The sequence below is a fragment of the Pinus tabuliformis genome, chromosome 9 (assembly GCF_031772625.1).
Source record: "Pinus tabuliformis cultivar Carrire ecotype Pingquan chromosome 9, CPIR1, whole genome shotgun sequence".
NCBI lineage: Eukaryota > Viridiplantae > Streptophyta > Pinopsida > Pinales > Pinaceae > Pinus > Pinus tabuliformis.
This window is the reverse complement of record NC_142307.1, coordinates 1,617,557,073-1,617,576,540: the sequence shown is the minus strand read 5'-3', so window position 1 is coordinate 1,617,576,540 and position 19,468 is coordinate 1,617,557,073. Positions and strand designations below refer to the sequence as shown.

At 38.4% G+C, this 19,468-nt stretch overlaps 1 pseudogene; it reads left to right on the top strand.

Annotated features, from left to right (window-relative positions):
- Window positions 1–458: 458 nt before the first annotated feature.
- On the top strand, window positions 459–16,316 carry LOC149154982 (alpha-dioxygenase PIOX-like; annotated as a pseudogene).
- Window positions 16,317–19,468: the final 3,152 nt, after the last annotated feature.

Here is a 19,468-nt window from a genome sequence, read left to right as displayed (position 1 = left end):
TTATTGTATGTTACATAACATTACTCAACATTTACTAGTTTAATACAACTTACGGTTTAAGAAAAAGAGATGAACCATGATCTACTCTGAGCTTTATTTTCATTTATGAACATGGCAGGGATAGTACTGTGTATAACTACGTGGTTAATGGCAGAAAAAATATTTTTAAATATTTTGGAGGCTGTCTGTGAAATAAAGATCCTATATAAAAGTACGTTAGCCAATCATAAAATTCAAACGGGTCAGATCGATAAAAATACGTCCACCCAGAGAAAATAAAGTCACTCCATTCTACCTAACACAAAAGAGTGAATTCTGAATGACTCCGTTCTAGGTTTCGACTACTCTGGTCTCAGCCCTCTATATAAAGGCCTCTAGTGTTCTTTCTTCCAGAGCAGAGAGCATTCCCCTCCTCTTCAATCTTGCGTATTAATTGCAGTTGTATTCTGTTTGAGATCATGGGTTTGCTTGACCAGAACCTCTTCTCCCAATATTCAAGATTGAGTTTCATAGACAGGCTCATCTTCCTAGTAAGTATCACCATGAAATGAAATGTTGTAAATGTAGAATACTGAATGAATGAGGGGTTATGAACTTTGATGTTTCTCTTTTTTTCCTAATCTGTAGATTATACATTTGGTGGATCGATTCTACGCGTGGCATAGATTGCCTGTCTGCCTAGGACTCCTATACCTGGAGATAAGGCAGACATTGCACGAGCGTTATAATCATATCAATGTGGGAGGTACGGCAGTGCAGGGAGGAAGATATAATGCAGTGGATAGAACTCCTGATGGAAGTTACAATGACCTGTTCTGTGCCGAAACAGGATGCCAAGGGGCGTTCTTTGGGCGAAACATGCTGCCTTCTCAACATGATAAGGTCATTAAACCATCCCACCAAACGTTGTTTCTTTTTCACATGTCATTAATCTGATAACTAAATTACATGTGCATTTACTAAACAGTTGCTAAAGCCACATCCCATGGTAGTTGCTACCAAGCTGCTCTCTCGGAGGAAAATGGTAGATACAGGCAAACAATTTAACATGCTTGCTGCCACGTGGATCCAGTTCATGATTCATGACTGGGTCGATCACGTTGAAGACAGAGTATATGTAAGCACAACGTTTTCAATCACCATTATCACAATTTTCAATGCAAATATCATAAATTATATAACATTAACTTTACCTTATTCAATATATATTTAGAGCGTATGCTCTCTGTTAAATTTCTGTCAGTATATTTTCTGGTATAATTTGCCTAGAATTTTGTAGTGATTTTATTAGAATCATAAATTTGAAGAGTGCATTTTTTACAATCTTAGTGTTCTGAAGCTTTTCAGGGTGTCGGAATTATAGATAGTTAAAAAAAATGTTTAAACAGATTTGATCATAGTTTTTTCCCATCTGAGAAATAGAAAACACCATATATTTTACGAGAAATTATATAACATTAACATTAATTCATGATTTTTCAGGTAGAGTTAAGCGCCCCACGCAACGTTGCACCGCAATGTCCGCTAACGGAATTCAAATTCTTCGAAAGCAAGGCAGTGCCTACTGGCAGCTGTGACATCAAAATAGGATCACGAAATAGGAGGACCGCCTGGTGGTAAGAAAACCTGCCTGGACTAAACGCTCTATCTCTCTATAAATCCTCTAAATTGTGAAGGTTTCTCACAATATATATATATATATAAATGTATATACTCTTGTCATGCTAAACGTAAATAAATAGGGATGGGAGTGTAGTATATGGAAACAACGCGAGTGAATCAAAAAAAGTAAGAACATTCAAAGATGGTAAGTTGAAGTTGGGGGACGATGGCCTTCTTCTTCACGACAAAGACGGAATTGCCCTCTCTCGAGATGTTTGTAATTCATGGGCAGGGGTGTCGGTTATGCAGGCTCTTTTTATCCAATAACATAATTCCGTTTGCGACATGTTAAAGGTAATTATGTTTTATTGCATGTTGGGGATTTTTCTGATAAAATCCAAAAAACAAAAAAAACACAGAGGCAATGCTCTGTTTCTTTCTCTCCACAGGATCTTTTTGTGCACAGGGAAGCTTCAAAATAAAATGTCTGAGAACAGAGTATTACACCACCATAAAAAGATTTCTATTCATTAAAACAAAATGCCTGATACATATTCATCCTCTTTTACTGAGAGGGATTCACCAAAAAAAACATTCATCCAACAAAACATTTATATTTACACTGCTGGTGTGTAAAAACCCATTTACATTTACTGCTGTAAAACAACTTTTACATATGCTGTAAAAATTTTATATTGCATTTCATTTTCAAAAATAAAAATTCACAGTCATTCATATTACTGTGCATTCTTCCATTCGTTTGAGCAACACACAAAAATACCTTTCAACCCCTGGTTATTCATATGTTTTGCACTGCTGTGAGTTATGCTCCCCACTCTGTTCTCAAGTCTTCATACCTTTTTTTTCTTTTTACGCGCGCATGTGTTCTACTGCTTCATATCTATTACAATGGTCGATGCCCACTTAAAAACATAACTTACTAAGTACACATATGCCATACAAAAATTACGTAACATGCATATGCGCCCATACCTCCGATATAAAAAAAACATTAAAATTTAAAACTCTTACCAATACTCCTACGGGCACATTTAATTCATTAAATTATTTTACCGACAGTCAACGAAACTTGAATTTTACTCCACGCATAATTTTTAATGCACCTTTGGTTGATGGACGACGGAGAATGATCAAGCAAATCGGACGGTTGACGTCGATTTCGGGAGCCCACTTCATGCTGAACATTAGCGTCCGAAAAGTCAGTTATGCTGACGTATGTAGAGGACCACGTGGCTGCATTACATTGTATCGGAGTCAATTATATGGAAACCACTCCACACCAAAAGGCGGTCCGAAATCTGACAGGGGTAGTTTCTGGTTTCGTTGCGGCGGTTTGGGTGTTGTACGCATGCGGTGAAATTACGTTTTCAACACTCCCCTTTAATTTCAACTGTTGGGCATTCGGTCATACCCAAACACTTTCTCAAAAATTCAAAGCTTTTCTGATCCAATGGCTTTGTCAAAATGTATGCTACCTATTCTTGAGTCCTGCAATGTTCTAGGACAATTTCTCCATTGTTCACCAATTCTCTGATGTAGTGAAACCTTGTATCAATGTGTTTCGTTCTCTTATGAAACACTGAATTCTTTGACAATGCAATAGCTGAGCTATTGTCACAAAAAATCACTGTCGCTTTTGCCTGCTCTTGGCCTAAGCTCCTCAACATTCTTCTCATCCAAACTGTTTGACATGCTGCTGCTGTAGCTGCCACATATTCAGCCTCTGCTGTAGACAATGCTACAATGGACTGCTTCTTAGAAGCCCATGAAATGGCTCCTGAACCCATATGAAATACATAATCAGAAGTGCTTTTCTGATCATCTACACTTCCAGCCCAATCACTATCAGTGTATCCAACTAAATCTGGACTTTCTGAGACACTATATAATATGCCAAACATTTTGGTACCTTTGACATACCTTAAAATTCTTTTTGCTGCCTGCCAATGTGCCTCCTTTGGCCTCTCCATGAATCTGGAAATTAAACTAACAGCAAACATAATGTCATGCCTAGTAGCTGTTAAATACATAAGGTTGCCAACAATACTCTTGTACAAACTAGGATCAAAATCCTTGCTGCTGTCCTCTCTGCTGAGTTTTAATCCCATTACTGTGGGAGTGATCGCTGCTTTGCATTCTTGCATGTTAAATCTGCCCAACACTTGATTTACATATCTAGCTTGTGAGATAAAAATTCCTTTTTCATTTTGATATAATTCTATGCCTAAGAAGTATCTCAAGAAACCCATGTCAGTCATTTCAAATTCCTCTTTCATGACTGATTTAAAATTCTCAATGAGCTGATCATCATTACCTGTGAAAATAACATCATCAACATATAAGACAACAATTAAAATTTTACCATCTTTTTCTTTGATGTAGACGGTGGGTTCTCCTTCACACTTGTCAAATTCATTATCCAATAGATAGGAATCTATCCTGTTGTACCATGCTCTTGGCGCTTGCTTCAACCCATAAAGAGCTTTCTTCAATTTGCACACTTTGTGCTCTTCACCTTTCTTCTCATAGCCTAGATGTTGTTCAATGTAAACCTCTTCCATTAACACTCCATTTAGGAATGCTGACTTCACATCCATTTGGTAAACTTTCCATTTGTTTTGTGCTGCTATGGACAATGCTACTCTCACAATTTCCATTCTTGCAACCGGTGCAAAAGTCTCCTCATAATCTCTCCCATACTGCTGCTTGTATCCTTTGACAACCATCCTTGCCTTGTGCCTTTCTATCTTGCCTTCAGCATTGCTCTTGGTCTTGTAAACCCATTTCACTCCAATGACTTCTTTGCCTTTTGGTAGCTCAACCAAATCCCATGTTTTGTTTCTCTCTATGGCATTCATCTCCTCATCCATAGCTTCTATCCATTTCTTATCTTTAATTGCATCTTCGAAATGAATAGGATCATCAACATGACAATACAAGGCAAATAAGGAATTCATTCCTTCATCATAAATATCACTTAGATTTCTAAACTTCTTACCTCGTTCATTTGGTGTGCAAGTGCTTGAAGATGCACTTGAATTTCCTCCTTGTGGTGTGCTTGATGAAGCACTTTCATTTATCCTCAATGGTGTCCCTTGTTGTCCTTGTGTTGGCGCTGCTGTTTGGGGATGCATTTCAGCCACCTCCTCATCATCTTCATCATGAGACAAACAGTTTTTAACATTCACTGTTTTCTCTATGCTTCCATCCCAAGCTTCCTCCTCAATGAATTGAACATCTCTGCTGACAAAAAACTTCTTGGTAGATGGGATATACAACCTGTAAGCTTTGGATTCCTCACTGTATCCAATGAAGATACATTTCTCCCCTTTGTTGTCCAACTTCCTCCTTAGCTGATCTGGTATGTGTGCATAAGCCACACATCCAAAAACTTTCAAGTGGGTGACACCTTGCTTTCTCCCACTCCATGCTTCTTCCGGCACTTTGTTCATGACTGCTTTTGTAGGACACCTGTTCAAAATATACACTGCACAATTTACAGCTTCAACCCAATAATCATTTGGCAAATGCTTTGCCTTCAGCATGCTCCTCGCCATATCCATGATGGTCCTGTTCTTCCTTTCAGCAACTCCATTTTGCTGTGGGGTGTACCTAGCTGTAAACTGTTTGTGAATTCCATTTTCTCTACAAAATCGTAGGAATTCCTTGGAGATATACTCACCTCCTCTGTCAGTTCTCAAAACTTTTATATGCAGCCCGCTTTGGTTCTCCACAAGTGCTTTGAAATTTAAGAATTTTTCAAACACTTCACTTTTGTTTTTAAGAAAATATACCCAATTTTTTCTTGTAAAGTCATCAATAAATGTTAGGAAATATTGGCTGCCTTCTAATGATAGATTTTGCATTGGTCCACATAAGTCTGAGTGGATGATCTCTAAGTGTGCCTTTGCCCTTATGCTTTTACCTGATGGAAAACTTTCTCTATGTTGTTTCCCCAAAATGCAACCTTCACAAAGGATGTCCGGTTTCTCTATCAATGGTAATCCTCTTACCATTCCTTTTCTACTTAACAAGTTTAGATCTCCAAAATTGAGATGTCCAAATCTCAAGTGCCACAACCAATTTTCATCCTTTGGCACGCTTTGGAAAGCCTCTTGGGTGACTGCTGCAATTTCTCCTTTGTTTTTCAAATCTGCCCTTATTCTAAGAGGGAACATCCTGTTCCTTGTCATCTTTACTTCAGCAATGCATCTTTTGCTGGGTGCTATATCCATGATGGTGCATACATCATTTTTAAAGAAAACATTGTACCCCTTATGGACAAGCTGTCCAATACTCAAGAGGTTACATCTCATTCCAGGGACATAGTAGACATCTGCTATGGTTTTCTTTTCTCCTTGCTTTGTAAATATTTTTACCTCTCCTTTTCCCATAACAGAAATTTTTCTATCAGTTCCTAGTGTGACTTCTGATTTCACATTTTTATCTAGGGCAGAAAAGAAGGCTATGTTTCCTGTCATATGGTTGCTGCAACCTGAGTCTAAAAACCATATGTCCTCACTGTTTGTTTCAGCCATGTTACAAGCTAACAACACATTATCTTGGCTGATGTTTTCTCTAGTGACATTTGCATTTTGTCTATTACTCATATCATGTTGCTTCTTCCTACATTCACTGGCATAATGCCCATATTTTTTACAATAATAGCATTGGACATTGGATTTTTCATACCTTTGTCCTTGAGCATGATGTTGTCCTCTTTGTTGGCTGCTGCCTTGGCCTTGGTTCTGATTTGGATTGCTGCCTCTTCTTTGAGCATTTGCTGGACTGTTCCTTCCACCTCTGTTCTGGCTTCTACCTCTTCCTCTCTTGTTTCCTCTACCTTGACCTCTTCCTCTTCCAAAAGACATCTGGGTCTTGAAGGCTTGCTCTAGAGATGAGTTTTCATTTCTACTCAACCTCTGCTCATGTGTTATTAGTGATGCATGAAGCTCATCAACTGAAAAGTTTGAGAGATCCTTTGTCTCTTCTATGGTGGTGACAATCACATCAAACTTTGAGGGTAGGACCCTCAACAGTTTCTCCACAATCCTCCTTTCTTCAAGGGTTTCTCCATGAGTCCTTATCTGTGTGACCAGACCAATTACATGTGTGAAAAATGAGTCAATAGTGTCTGACTCCTTCATGCTCAGATTTTCAAAATCTCTCCTCAGCAATTGTAGTTTTGCTGTCTTCACTTTCTCCATGCATTGATAGGTTGTTTTGAGGGTTTCCCATGCTTCATTGGATGTCTTAGCTGCTGCTATCCTTGGAAACACACTCTGGTCTACTGCTTGATACAACAATACAATGGCTTTTGCATCCTTCTTCCTATTGCTCTTCAACAGATCTCTCTCTCCCTGAGTTAATGTGTTAAATTCATTTTCATCTGCTGGTTCTTCAAACCCAGATTCAACAAGCTCCCATAGATCTTGTGAGACAAATAAAGCTCTCATGGTTATTGAGCAGTAGTCATAGTTCTTCCCATTAAACTGTGGGAACTGGGTGTTAAACATACCCATGCTAGTAGTGGTGCTAGCCATTCCTTGCATCCTCAACTATGCTTTAAATTATTGACTGTGTATTTTAAAACACTGACTGCTTCAGCAGTAACAAAAAGAAAACTTTGAGGAATATCTGAATCTTTTGCCTGAGACTTCACTTTGCTGGAGAATATTTACTACTGCAACAAAAGACTCCTCCCTTCAGCTTCTTGAAGACCTTCAAAGAGCCTAAACCTGCTTTGATACCACTGTTGGGGATTTTTCTGATAAAATCCCAAAAACAAAAAAAACACAGAGGCAATGCTCTGTTTCTTTCTCTCCACAGGATCTTTTTGTGCACAGGGAAGCTTCAAAATAAAATGTCCGAGAATAGAGTATTACACCACCATAAAAAGATTTCTATTCATTAAAACAAAATGCCTGATACATATTCATCCTCTTTTACTGAGAGGGATTCACCAAAAAAACATTCATCCAACAAAACATTTACTCTGTCTCCTCCTGAGTATTTACACTGCTGGTGTGTAAAAACCCATTTACATTTACTGCTGTAAAACTATTTTACACATACTGATGTAAAACAATTTTTACATATGCTGTAAAATTTTTATATTGCATTTCATTTTCAAAAATAAAAATTCACAGTCATTCATATCACTGTGCGTTCTTCCATTCGTTTGAGCAACACAAAAAAATACCTTTCAACCCCTGGTTATTGATGCAGGAGCATCAAGACCATTTTTTTCATTGTAAATATGTGATTAAAGGGGGTGTGACAATTCTTAATATTTTGCTAATTAATTTGTTATTTTTAATAAAATAGGAGAAAGTGAGGATTTTGTAAATATTCTTTTAAGGAATATGAGAAGAAATAGAGTTAGAATTAATGAGGGAGCCTAAGTTGGAATTAGTTTCTAAGTCTTTGGGATGAGAATCTATCTTTTAGGGATGTTGAGAGATTTAGGGATTTGTTGAGATACTAAGGGGATTGAGCATTTAATTAGTTAAGTATGTAAATAGGAATGGTTTTCTTTGGAGAAAGAGATAGAATAAGAGTGAGGAGTGAGTGTGAGAGGTGAGGAAGGTTTCTCTTTGGGAGCCTTCGGCAATTTGTAAAAGGGCCATGGATTGCATATCTGGCCATGAATATAACTGTTGTATGAATCTTTGTTTTTGTGAATATAACTATGATTGCATGGATGTGATTGTGACAGTCTTTATTTTATGTGGCGCACATATATAAAGTTATACAATGTTAAACTTGCGCATATATTCAGTTCTATAATGTTATAATGAATAAGCGTAAGGGGAAAATGTATGCTCATGGTGTATGCATTGATAAGTTGCTATGAAAGGATTCATGGTCTGCGTGTTAATACAATCGAAGGATTAAATCCAGGCGCAGGACTCCATTCATTGTTATTTTACTTTGGTTTTTATTTCACTGTGGTATATGTATATATATTCTTGGTATAAGCAAGGATTCTCATAATGCGGCAGAAACGCTGAGCTGTAGCGGCCAAGAAAATATCGGGGGTGAATTTCTAACTAAACATGAGGTTAACGTTTAATTTAAGAACAAGATAAATTCATGCATCAATGAGTGGGACAAGGCGAAATTGAAGGTTGGCGTTCTTGGGTCATGAACGCATTCCTGGGATCGGGATTGTTGTTGCGTCTATATTGCATGTTGATAGCAAGATTCGGCTATCCACAGATGGCAAAGATAAAAATCTTGAAACTCAATGGGCTATTGGATCGGTTGGATATTCAAACTACAGTGATACATATCAAGTGGTGAGTAATAGATCTTTCCCTCGGCGCTTTAAGAGAAATTCAATGAGTCATGCACACAGCTGCATGCAAAGCTGTTCTGATTTCATTCTATTACGGTTGAATACAATATGTATATGCGCCTTTTCACTGAGAGGACTTATATCGCTGTGTTTGTATGTAAATCTGTGTGTTTGTATATAATATATTTAAATCTGTTGCGCAACCGATGTAGTGTGAATACCTTACGAAGCGTGGTGAATTGAAGTACATGTAATGCATAAAGGTTTACTGTAGGTAACCGCTTCCACAGCCTACCTATCGCGCGGAGGGTTGCTATTTTAAGGATGAACAGCTTGTTAGAGATGTGACTGTGTTTAGGCTCCAATGAATAGTGGTTGAATGCATGCGTGAAAAGTCTGGTGTGCTTGTTCTTGTGCTTATTGAAGGCCGCGTTTCGGTTTATTATCAAAACGTTTGATGAGAATGAGTGCTTCTTCGAGCTGCCTGCTCCTTCAACGGCTGCTGAGGTTGTGAGATCGATGTGTGGGTCTGATTAAAACAGTGTACAAGGGTATGGCACGCACCATAACTACGGTTTAAGGCTGGGTTATACAACTGTGGTTATTAATTTGTTTGGAAGTCGAACTGTGGAGAAAATCCAAGGAGCGCTTGCATATGGAGAGGGGATGCGTTGCAATGATAATTTAGATCCGGAGCAGAGGGGAGCGGGGCTTCATTGTTTTTTTTATTAATTGTGCATATGAACTGTGTTTGAATTCTGGGTAGAATATATCATATATATATACGCAGAGTCAGAGTATTCGCGTGGTTTACACATGCGCTGTTGGTTGAATACAGGCCGCGTTCATGGCTTGTATATCACATATATAAACCTGTGCTAAGATTTCCTGTAGAATATTCTGGAAGGAAAACGAGAGGCATGTGTGCGTAATTCATTGGAGGACGGAGTTGGAGTTTGAAATTGCTGAGTGATAAGGAAAAAGGCTGAGATGCATGGTTGGCATAACAAAGTATTGAAGATCCTGGTTTTTGCAGGCCTAGCCCTGCGTCATTTTTGGTATCAGAGCTGGAATAGCTCTGTTTGAAGGATGAAGTTTTTTTTTATTAATTGCATGTGATAAGATCAGATTTTGAGACTGATGAATGTTGCAGCACAGAGATGCCGTGCAGGTGGGAGATGAAGCGAGATCAATAGGATCTTGAAGGTGAAATGATTTTTTTTCTGATTTGACATTTGTGATGAGAGTTTCTGGTTGCAGAGAAGATGGCATTGAACCTGGCATTCAGCTAAAGGCTGGATAAGGAGGACAATTGCAGTGTCCTGAAGAAGAAGGTGAGTTGAAGAGATAGCCTAGAGAGTGAGCAGAGGAGAGTGCTCAAAGAGGTTCCAGAGGCAGTGAACCAGTACTTACCAAAAGACTGAGTGAGGAGGGCTTGGTGAGGTAAGTGACAGCAGAAGAGATTGCTGTCGTAGAGGCTAGTGCAACTCATGGCAAGTGAGAAGATGATCATGGAGGATCAAAGAAGAGGTTCAGAGGAATGCCACAACGATGAGATGACTGCAGAAGTCAGAGAAAGAGAGATTGCAGTAATGAAAGTGCAATTGCAGGTACTAGAGGAATGGCTGCAAGAGCAGGAAAACCAGAATAAAGGATGGATCTTTCCACTGAAGGGAAAGAAAGTGAAGTGGAAGAGGCTACAACAGAAAAGAGATGGACAGATAAACATGCAGTTAATGGAAGAGCTGAAGAAGCTCGAGCAGATAATGGATGTAAAATTGAGACGTGAAGAACTTAGGGCAGCTGAGTTGGAAGAGGAGGTTTCCATTGATGAAACAGAGGAGGAGATCATTGATGATTTCTTGAACTATTGGGCAGATCCAGATCAGCTAGATAATGTGAACTCTTGTGTTTTTATAGCTGACAGTTGTGATGTGATTACAGGTTTTGTTGAAGAGGAAGTTCATGAAGAAGATGATCAGCTGGAAGAGCTGGTATACGAACCGACGGTTAAGGTTGTTGAAACTTGTAGTTTTCAAACTGACAAGTTGTGTATGAATGCAGGGACTGTAAGTGATGGTGATGTTATGCTTCAGCAATGTTACAAAGAAATTGCATTGCTAGAATATTTGTTGAAGAATTCAGAGTATGACAGGGATATGGCAGAAGAAAGAGTTCAGTATAGTGAACGAGTGCAAAAAGATATCATGGAAGCAGATGATGTGGGAGAAAGACTGGTTGACAGTCTTGGGAATTCTTCAGAGGATTCTTTGGGCAAAGAGAATCAGCATAGTGATGTGCTGATGGTGGAAGAGAATTCAGAACAGCATACTGAAGTGCTGGCAAAGGAGGACAAGGCACTGATGCCTTCGGATTTTTATTCTAACAAGTGTTTTGTGAATGCAGGTATTGTTGCAGAACATTTGACTCAATTGAGAAGTCAAATGAAGGAAGAAGAAGTTTTCTGTTCTAGAAAACAAGAGGGCATGGATGATTGGGTGGAGATGAAGACTGAACAAGTCAGAACAGAAACAAGAATAGAAGCAAGAAGTCAAAAAGTGACAGTACAAACTGAGCAAGCCGTCTTAGCTCAGCAGGCAGCAAGAAATCAACAGCCGGGAGATTTAATAGACCGTGATATTGAAAGTATCAGAAGACTGATGACAAAAGAATCCCGGAAGAAACCAGCAGTAGCAAGGAAGAGAAGCAGCAAAAGCAGCAGAAAAATGAAAATAGAGACAGATTGTGAAAGTAGCAAGTGGAAAGTTACAACACAAGATATGGGATCCAGGCATACACAGATCCGAGCACATGATCAGGCGATCATGTTTAGTTTAATGTTGGGAGTCTGATGCAGGAGCATCAAGACCATTTTTTTCATTGTAAATATGTGATTAAAGGGGGTGTGACAATTCTTAATATTTTATTAATTAATTTGTTATATTTAATAAAATAGGAGAAAGTGAGGATTTTGTAAATATTCTTTTAAGGAATATGAGAAGAAATAGAGTTAGAGTTAATGAGGGAGCCTAAGTTGGAATTAGTTTCTAAGTCTTTGGGATGAGAATCTATCTTTTAGGGATGTTGAGAGATTTAGGGATTTGTTGAGATACTAAGGGGATTGAGCATTTAATTAGTTAAGTATGTAAATAGGAATGGTTTTCTTTGGAGAAAGAGATAGAATAGGAGTGAGGAGTGAGTGTGAGAGGTGAGGAAGGTTTCTCTTTGGGAGCCTTCGGCAATTTGTAAAAGGGCCATGGATTGCATATCTGGCCATGAATATAACTGTTGTATGAATCTTTGTTTATGTGAATATAACTATGATTGCATGGATGTGATTGTGACAGTCTTTATTTTATGTGGCGCACATATATAAAGTTATACAATGTTAAACTTGCACATATATTCAGTTATATAATGTTATAATGAATAAGCGTAAGGGGAAAATGTATGCTCATGGTGTATGCATTGATAAGTTGCTATGAAAGGATTGATGGTCTGCGTGTTAATACAATCGAATGATTAAATCCAGGCGCAGGACTCCATTCATTGTTATTTTACTTGGGTTTTTATTTCACTGTGGTATATGTATATATATTCTTGGTATAAGCAAGGATTCTCATAATGCGGCGGAAACGCTGAGTTGTAGCGGCCAAGAACATATCGGCGGTGAATTTCTAACTAAACGTGAGGTTAACGTTTAATTTAAGAACAAGATAAATTCATGCATCGATGAGTGGGACAAGGCGAAATTGAAGGTTGGCGTTCTTGGGTCATGAACGCATTCCTGGGATCGGGATTGTTGTTGCGTCTAGATTGCATGTTGATAGCAAGATTCTGCTATCCACAGATGGAAAAGATAAAAATCTTGAAACTCAATGGGCTGTTGGATCAGTTGGATATTCAAACTACAGTGATACATATCAAGTGGTGAGTAATAGATCTTTCCCTCGGCGCTTTAAGAGAAATCCAATGAGTCATGCACACAGCTGCATGCAAAGCTATTCTGATTTCATTCTATTACGGTTGAATACAATATGTATATGCGCCTTTTCACTGAGAGGACTTATATCGCTGTGTTTGTATGTAAATCTGTGTGTTTGTATATAATATATTTAAATCTGTTGCGCAACCGATGCAGTATGAATACCTTACGAAGCGTGGTGAATTGAAGTACATGTAATGCATAAAGGTTTACTGTAGGTAACCGCTTCCACAGCCTACCTGTCGCGCGGAGGGTTGCTATTTTAAGGATGAACAGCTTGTTAGAGATGTGACTGTGTTTAGGCTCCAACGAATAGTGGTTGAATGCATGCGTGAAAAGTCCGGTGTGCTTGTTCTTGTGCTTATTGAAGGTCGCGTTTCGGTTTATTATCAAAACGTTTGATGAGAATGAGTGCTTCTTCGAGCTGCCTGCTCCTTCAACGGCTGCTGAGGTTGTGAGATCGATGTGTGGGTCTGATTAAATCAGTGTACAAGGGTATGGTGCGCACCATAACTACGGTTGAAGGCTGGGTTATACAACTGTGGTTATTAATTTATTTGGAAGTTGAACTGTGGAGAAAAACCAAGGAGAGCTTGCGTATGGAGAGGGGATGCGTTGCAATGATAATTTAGATCCGGAGCAGAGGGGAGCGGGGCTTCATTGTTTTTTTTATTAATTGTGCATATGAACTGTGTTTGAATTCTGGGTAGAATGTATCATATATATATACGCAGAGTCAGAGTATTCGTGTGGTTTACACATGCGCTGTTGGTTGAATACAGGCCGCGTTCATGGCTTGTATATCACATATATAAACCTGTGCTAAGATTTCCTGTAGAATATGCTGGAAGGAAAACGAGAGGCATGTGTGCGCAATTCATTGGAGGACGGAGTTGGAGTTTGAAATTGCTAAGTGATAAGGAAAAAGGCTGAGATGCATGGTTGGCATAACAAAGTATTGAAGATCCTGGTTTTTGCAGGCCTAGCCCTGCGTCAGTTATTCATATGTTTTGCACTGTTGTGCGTTATTCTCCCCACTCTGTTCTCAAGTCTTCATACCTTTTTTTTCTTTTTACCCGCGCATGTGTTTTGCTGCTTCATATCTATTACAATGGTCAACGCCCACTTAAAAACATAACTTACTAAGTACACATATGCCATACAAAAATTACGTAACATGCATATGCACCCATACCTCCGATATAAAAAAAAAACATTAAAATTTAAAACTCTTACCAATACTCCTACGGGCACATTTAATTCATTAAATTATTTTACCGGCGGTCAACGAAACTTGAATTTTACTCCACGCATAATTTTTAATGCACCTTTGGTTGATGGACGGTGGAGAACGATCAAGCAAATCGGACGGTTGACGTCGATTTCGGGAGCCCACTTCATGCTGAACATTAGCGTCTGAAAAGTCAGTTCTGCTGACGTATGTAGAGGACCACGTGGCTGCATTACATTGTATCGGAGTCGATTATACGGAAACCACTCCACACCAAAAGGCGGTCCGAAATCTGACAGGGGTAGTTTCTGGTTTCGCTGCGGCGGTTTGGGCGTTGTACCCATGCGGTTGAAATTACGTTTTCAACATTGTAGAAATTCTCAATAATCAAATCTAACTTATAGAATACTATGGATGTTACTTGAATATGACCATTGATTATTAAAGTTTTTCATTGAAATTCACATCTGGACCCTCAGCACTAAGATCAATCTCATTGCAGACTAATATAATTTGGTCAACTAATTTATAAATGTAGCTTCACTATATTGGTATGAGCAACGAGGATTTGTATCGCCATGCAAGATTAGTGACTTCAGCCGTGATAGCCAAGATCCACACCATTGACTGGATGGTGGAGCTCCTCAAAACAGACACCCTCCTTGCTAGAATGAACGCCAATTGTTACATATAATTACATATTGTTTTACACAGGTTGCAATCTTGAAATTTAAGGCAAAGGGCTAAAATATCAGAGCTAAAACATAAAGGAATTCGTATTTGTTATAAAATGTTTAAATACAGGCTTTCTTCTTATTAATGAACGAAGCTTTCACTATGTGCAGGTATGGGTTATTGGGTAAGAAGGTGAAGAACATCTTTGGTCACACTGGAAGTTCTCTTCTGAGCGGCTATATAGGAATGCCCAAGCCTCAGAATCATGGAGTCCCATACTCTCTCACTGAGGAATTTGTGGGTGTCTATCGAATGCACAGTCTGTTTCCAGACAGCTTACTCGTTAGAGAAATTCATGGAACTCCAGTGGACAACAAAACCCCTCCAATTCTCAAAGAGTGAGTTGAGTTTACAACATCACTTATATTGGAACTCTGTTCACATTCTGGTTATTTTGGAAGCAGTTTGAACTTTAGACTATGATAAAAGCAAATAGTAGTTAAATATCCGGTGTCATCCATTCATTTGACTCACAGGATAGAGATGAAGGAACTAATAGGAATTCCAGGAGAAGAAAAGTTATCAGATATTGGTAAGGAATGTCACATTGTATCAGTGGGGCATCAAGCCTATGGGGCCCTTAATATTTGGAACTACCCTGTATGGATGAGAGACATTATCGCTCAGGACCCTGATGGAAATGAGAGACCATATCCTATAGACATGCCCGCACTGGACAGTAAGAAATTTATTACTTTAGTTACTGGTTGCACTTCTTCTTCTTTTTCTTCATGTTTTTTCTCTTTTAATTTCATCCTATTTTAAATTTGTTAAATTAAAATGTGAAGTAGTAGATTTGATAGAGTGTACTATTTCAGTTTATCGTGATAGGGAGAGGAGCATAGCAAGATACAATGAATTTCAGCGGAATATGCTGATGATTCCCATCTCAAAATGGGAAGACCTCACAGACGATAAGGAGGAAATCCAAATGTTGAAAGAGGTCTATGATAACGACGTTGAACTTCTAGATCTACAGGTCGGCCTCATGGCAGAGAAGAAGATTAAAGGTTTTTCCATCAGTGAGATGGCCTTCTTTATCTTTTTGCTCATGGCATCACGGTGGGTAAATAAATCATTTCTCATTTTATAATATTCCATTCTTCAATAAAAAGCGCAAAATTTATCATTCCTTTAGTAAGATGCGTTTTGTGGATATATTTCAATTGCAGTTGATTGGAGGCAGATCACTTTTTCACGAGTGATTTCAAGAAAGAAGTGTATACGGAGGTTGGGATGGCATGGATAAACAACATAGAGGGCCTCAAAGACGTGCTGAAACGTCACCATCTAGAGTTGGTAGAGAAATGGATGAATTCATCGAGTGCATTTTCTGTGTGGAATGCGTCCCGGAACCCAAGAACAAAACGCCCCTCTATCTTCGTCTCTCTCTAGGTGTTACTGTGTGTCTCTGCATGATATTATTGAGATGTGGTTCCTGAGGGCATGAGACCTCTTTATTCCCCGTTTCTTTCTTTCTTTCATTGTGTGTGTTTTACCTAAGCGCCAATTACCTGTTTCATTGTGTTTCATTTGTCGGGAATTTCTGGTTATTCCAAACAAAATAGAGTGGAAAAAAAAAATCCTCTGTTTCCACTGTTGGGAATTTTCTGATAAATTCCGAAACAACAAAAAAAAATATGAACAAAGAGTAATACTCTGTTTTCGGGATTTCTGATAATTCAAAAACACAAGAACAAAGCATAAAATAATACTCTACTTTGCCTCAGGATCAAAAACTGATCAAAATAATACTCTGTTTCAATACAGCGAAAACAGAAAAAATCACTTTGTTGTAAATGGTGTTGCAGCAACGCAGTTTTTTTCAGTTGTTGTAACTTGTGTTGCAGCAACGCTCTTCGTGGTGTTGTAGCAACGTAAATTTTTGACGTCAAGTATTTTTTGAGTTACGGTGTAACAGCAACGGGGATTTTTGACGTCAAGTATTTTTCGACTTACGGTGTAACAGCAACAGAGATTTTTGACGTCAAGTATTTTTCGACTTACGGTGTAACAGCAACAGGAAAAAAGAAACTTCTATTTGTAAACGATAAACAACTGATAAAACTAAGTCTTCCTCACATAGAGGGATTTCCACAACTCCTATTACAAAACATCTTCCTCTTTAACAGAGGGATTTACCAATCTATGCTAAAGAGCATCTTCCTCTTGATAGAGGGATTTACCAGTCTATGCTAAAGAGCATCTTCCTCTTGATAGAAGGATTCACCAAACACTATGCTTAAAAAGCACCTTCCTCTTGACAGAGGGATTCACCAAGGAACACTTCTGTTCCACACAAATAACATTTACCTCTTAACAGAGGAATTCCACCATGCCTGCTTCAGAGGCACTTCAATCTGTCCAAATTGACATTGTTGTTTCTGCCTGATATTTTACACTGCCGTGTGTAAAACTTTCAATACATTTATGCTGCTGCATATACAGCTATCTCAGCACTGCTTGTCTCAGCAACTCTCTCTCAGCACTGCTGTCTCAGCATTGTGTCTCAGTACTGCTATTTCAGCATTTCTGTCTCAGCACTCTGTTTCAGCAACTCTATCTCAGCAACTCTATCTCAGCACTACTGTTTCAGCACTGATGTTTCTACCGTTTCTCACTGCAAACAATCTCAAAACAAAAAACATTCAAATCTGCACTGTTGTGCATTTCATTGTTCTGGAAATATTTTTCTTCACGCTGTTGTGTGCTCTCCTCTGCTATCTATTTATTTCCCCTGTTTCTATTTCTATTTCTATTTCTGCTTCTGTTCTTTCTTCACTGCTGTGTCTGCATTTTATAGTGCGGGAAAGGGTCATCAACGCTTTAACTTGCTGATGAAGTTTCTGCTGTACTCTGCTGCTCATAATGAATAAAATCTGATCTTTCTGACATTCTGTTGTGCTTCTTGAGTCGGTTATGTGGAAACCCATAACTGATAAATGTTGCGTCGGCTCGAGGCTGGTTCTTTTCTCTTTCAGCCGTTCTGCTCATTAATACAGTTGTTGAGAAGTAATGGTGTAGCGCTGGATCTGATCTTTCCTCCTTCGGGAACTCAAAAATAATTAAAGAGTGAAAAGATGGTAATGGCGGTGACTTAAAGACCAGGAATAAATGTGGGGCGCCGGATCAGGACAAATGAATAAAATAGCTGCTGTTGTTCAACTGTTCACTGCAGTTCTACTGTAGATACACCGACACTTTTGTAAGTCCTCTATTACGGCTCGCTAATGCGATGTCGGCGATGTCCCGCATCGCTGCTGCTGCACAACAGTTGGAATTAATATTCCAACAACATTTTTGTTGCAAGTGCTATTGTTGAATAAAGAAATGCATTGTTGCAAGTGCGGTTGTTGAATAAAGAAATGTATTGTACTCCCCTTTCTTGGAGACATTGCAAAAAGTTTCGGTGAGTGTAATCGGGGCAATAAACTTATATTGGTTACCGACAAAATACTCTCTCCATCTAACAGCATGTTATATCCATTACCTATCATAGGTATGGTTGACGTTACATATTTACATCGTGTCATTGATATTGTCTACGTTACATATTTACATCGTGTCATTGATATTGTCTACGTTACATATTTACATCGTGTTGCAATAAGGCACGGTTTATGCTTGACATAATTATAGTGCACTTTTTTTTCTAAAACTATTTATAAAACGGTCAGATGGTGTATGTGGGCTAAGTTCCAACGATTTTTGGACCTGCTATCAGTTCTTTTATTTTTAGGGTGGTTTTCCCAGGTTAGAAAAGTAACTGATATGTGTAGTTAATTGATATAAATAAAAGTTCCACCCAAAGCAAATTTAGCCAAGGGTATTAATAATTTGAATAATTTTATGGCTTTTTTTTAGCTTTAAAATTATGACTTTTACGAGGATTGGACACTTTTACTATGTATCTAACAGCGTCCAACAACACTATGTGGCAACACATTATGAATTTAAGGTCATTGGAAAACTATATTCATTATATTATTTAGATTATTTGTTAGAATACAATTTTCACATGTCTTTAAGGAAAGAAACCAAATAGTGGAAAAGTTCTTGAAGTATACTTCCTATTGAACCATAATACCATAATTAATCCCATGTTAAAGTAGCGCCTTAAGGTTTTCTATGCCTACCCAATCTGAGAAATAACCATGCAACTGCACTTTACCATCTTTAGGATATCTAAGACTATACTTTAGTGTGCTCCTCAAATATCTAAGTACATATTTTGTGGTTACCCTATGCAGTTGTCTCTCTGCATATTTTGTGGTTACCCTATGCAGTTGGCTTAGCTCCACCACGAACTAACTCAACTCAATGTGTTTAGTACAAACATATATTCACCTAGTGTTGACTAGATAAATGAAAGAACTAGTTATGTGTACATCGTGGGATCCACTCAGTCTGAATCTAAATTTGTCATTTTCTTCAAATTAGTAATCATGGGTGTGGCCATTGGTTTTCAACCCTCCATCTAAAACCTCTTCGCATACTTATCCCACCTAAGGAAAAACTCCCATGGTCTCTACCAAACCACCAACCATAAGCACTAATGCATCATCCTGGTATCATTCATCTTGAATTCAATTGC